Genomic DNA, 3,416 nt, shown 5'->3' on the forward strand with positions numbered 1-3,416 from the left:
AAGACTATAAGCCATAAAGTCATATCCTCATTTCGAGAAAATGAGTTGGTGACTCCAACGTAATTACCAGAAGACTAAGTTAAACCTCCCCGGAGTAATAGAAATCAACATAGGCTAGTAAACCAAAAAAAAAGGACCGAACATGATTTAGGGACCGAAGGATTCGATAATAGTCGATAATAGTAAGAATTTCATAAATCGTATTCCGAAAATGATTGAATGGACAATGGAAGAATAACCTTTAAAGGTCATTCAGGAAGACGCTTCCCTAAAGCAAGCAATGTGAGAAAAGTTATGCTTAAGTGACTTAGTGTGCCAGTTACACTAGGTGTCACCCTCGCACGTAAGAAATTCAATTATCCCTGGTATAGAAGGGTCACCGCAAGGAGGGTAAGAGTCAGTGAAGATGTGAAAAGATGCCCAAAATGAAGAGGTAACTATGGACTAGTAAAGGAAGAATGCGGTAAAAAGGCGAAAGGGGTGAGATTGCATTTATTCAGATCCTACAGATATGTTATGACTCCAGAACATTATACAAGCACGGTGGCGGGGAGATGTAGTAAGGGTTCCCGCCCAGGATATTATTGATAAATAAGTGCGAATGAACACTGGATACATAAGGAGCCAGTGCGAGAGGTAAGTTAAGACAAAGGAAATAACCCAAGCGAGATTACACGGAATATAGATATGATAATGGACCAACAAGTAGTTAGTAGTTAATTCAGGAAGAGTCCAGTTATGGCTAGATAAGCGGATACAGATAAATAGACAGATCGTGCAAGATAAACATAGTGAACCCCAACATAGGGAATTCAGTCTCGTAGATATGACATTGTGATACTTGAGAAATATTCAGATAGGAGTTTGGGTAGTTAAAGGTACCATATAAATGTTATGGAAATAAAAGAGAGTGCCACTGGGAAGACATTCAAAAATTTTAGTTCAGAAGCAACCCTACAAGCACAAGGGCGCGAGCTAAGTAACTAGGGATAATTATAGGCGAGCAAGAACATAAAAAATTTCGTCAGGTATATGATGTAATAAGCTCGTAGATTTACAGGAGTCAGAGGGTCTCCCCTAATTACTTCAACAAATGACTAAGGAAATAAGGAATGAGGCTTCAACCTAAGCACAATGACCTAAAGAGGAAATGATCTTGTAATAACTATCTCAGTACAATATTGTATATACTCCATAAGAAAGTGGCATTTATCGTGGCTAATGAATGGTAAGTAAAAATCAAAAGTGATATTTGAGATCATACGAGTTGCACAAAATTCCAATATATGTGGGCACTAAGATTAGCTAAGTATTCATGCAACCAGTGGCAGAACGACCAAGAAAAGTAATTGGTTACTTTTAAAGAAATCTGAGAAGGAACGAAAGGAATTATTCGATCAATGACCCAGATTTAGTTATGTTATGGACACACTTAAGATTTTAGAGTGTTATACATGCAACATATATGATGAAATTCTTACAGTTATAGGAGGCTCCGGTATAAGTTAAAATAAAGAATTGAGTCCACGTCATAGACAAAGGCTTGAATTGTTAGAAGGTTATATCATGGATGTTCCATAGCATCCACGAAAGGCTAAAGTAATAACTAATACCCTGAGCCATAGATCGAAACATAGCTTAAGCCTACTTAAAGACAGAGAGAGAAGAGGAAACAAAAGAGTTACATCAGCTAACTAAATCGGGAGTCTGATTATTAGACCTAGATAATTATAGAAATCGTGATTCAGAACATTGTAGAATCACTCTTAATATCATAGGTACAAGATAGATAGTACAACGGCCATATTCTTTAACGGATCTACGATAAAGCTATTTAGAAGAGTACCAGCCTCATAAGAAGTCAGTACGAAGCTTCCACCAAAATGTGTATGCATCAGAGGTACAAGTATTATAGTAGAGCTTTAAGGTATGGACGTGAATTCCATCTATGTGGAAGGAAGGTTATAAAAGCGACAGAAGATACAATGCAAGATTTGAAGGTATGAAAGGTAAAGGTAAAAAAGGTACGGGATACTCAAGTGTAAAAGGCTGTGAATAGTCTAGACTTCAGATAGAGGGCTAGAAGCACCGTGATTTAATATCCAGAAATGATAGTGATGTCATCGGTGGCATATCTTCCAGCCAATAATTTCCAGGTACAAAGAGGTCTAGATAAAAGAGTAAAGAAGAGTTAGAGATGATGTGATGTCTCGCTTGAGGTTCCAGAATAACATAAGAAAATCTATGGTGCTAGAAAGTTAAAGGAAGGTTGCGAGTAGTATAAATAGATATGTGTAGGTCACAAGCTAAAGTATGATGGAACGACAAGATTTTAGGTAGATAGGAGTAAGGATAAGAAAAGGTGAGTGAGAAGATGAGGAGAATAGGTAAGTCGACGGGATTAAACCCATCACAACAAGAGAGCTGATGATTTCTGTAAGTTATAAAAAACTTAGTACAGCCCGAATGAACTCAAAGGAGTTTAAGACTAGGAGCATTTAGAAGAGATGGAATGCTTCCCTAGTGATAGAATAAGGGTGTAATTGCGATAGATAAGAGGATGACGTTTAGGCCTTTGATTGGGTAATGATTCAAAGAAAAGGGATTTCATGAATTGTACAGGATTAAAATACCCCCATAAGGTGAATAACGTTGGGATGCTATGAAATATGGTTATTGAAGTATAGTATTGTCCCTAAGTGGATCAGGCAAATAACTCCAGATGAGACATAAGCCCTAGTGACAATATATTACATAAGAGGTTTCAAGTTATCAGTGGTAGATTATAGATCAACATTAAGGTGAATCAACAATAGATGGATGAATGTTCGAAAGTATGAGATGAGATTAGCCTGTCATTCTTAAGAAGAACAGTAACGAGGAAGCATTAAGGGACTTAAATTTATACATATAGGATAAGCAGCGAGAGAGTAACCTGGAGTTGGGTAGCAGACCTTGGTAATAATAAATTAAAGTAAGTGTTATGGGATAGTATAAGCTACGTAGATATAGTAAAGCCATAATCATATCTAACCGAGGCTATGAAACAAGATATAACAATAGTGGTAAGTTCGACAAGTACCGAGCGAAGAACTTCAGTACACCTATAGATGCCTAGAGGGACAACTTGTCATAGTTCTGTATATGTTCACAAAGTAAGGCCTAGAGATTGGCTAAAAGCTGGAGGACAATGAAGAGAAGAGTCGCATAGGTGCACTTAAAAAGACAAAATCGTTCAGGCTGCATGACAGAAGGTAGCAACAATTACGAGATCGGAAGAATTTCGACCACAAGTCGTGCTGTGAGAAAGAGGGGGGAATGCCCTAGCCTTTGGATTTATTCACAGAACAGTTTCCTGGAAAGGACAACAGTAAATTATTTGTAAGATCTATAGGTTATGAGACTGATAAGCGCAT

The sequence above is a fragment of the Nicotiana tomentosiformis genome, chromosome 11 (genome assembly GCF_000390325.3).
Source record: "Nicotiana tomentosiformis chromosome 11, ASM39032v3, whole genome shotgun sequence".
Lineage (NCBI taxonomy): Eukaryota > Viridiplantae > Streptophyta > Magnoliopsida > Solanales > Solanaceae > Nicotiana > Nicotiana tomentosiformis.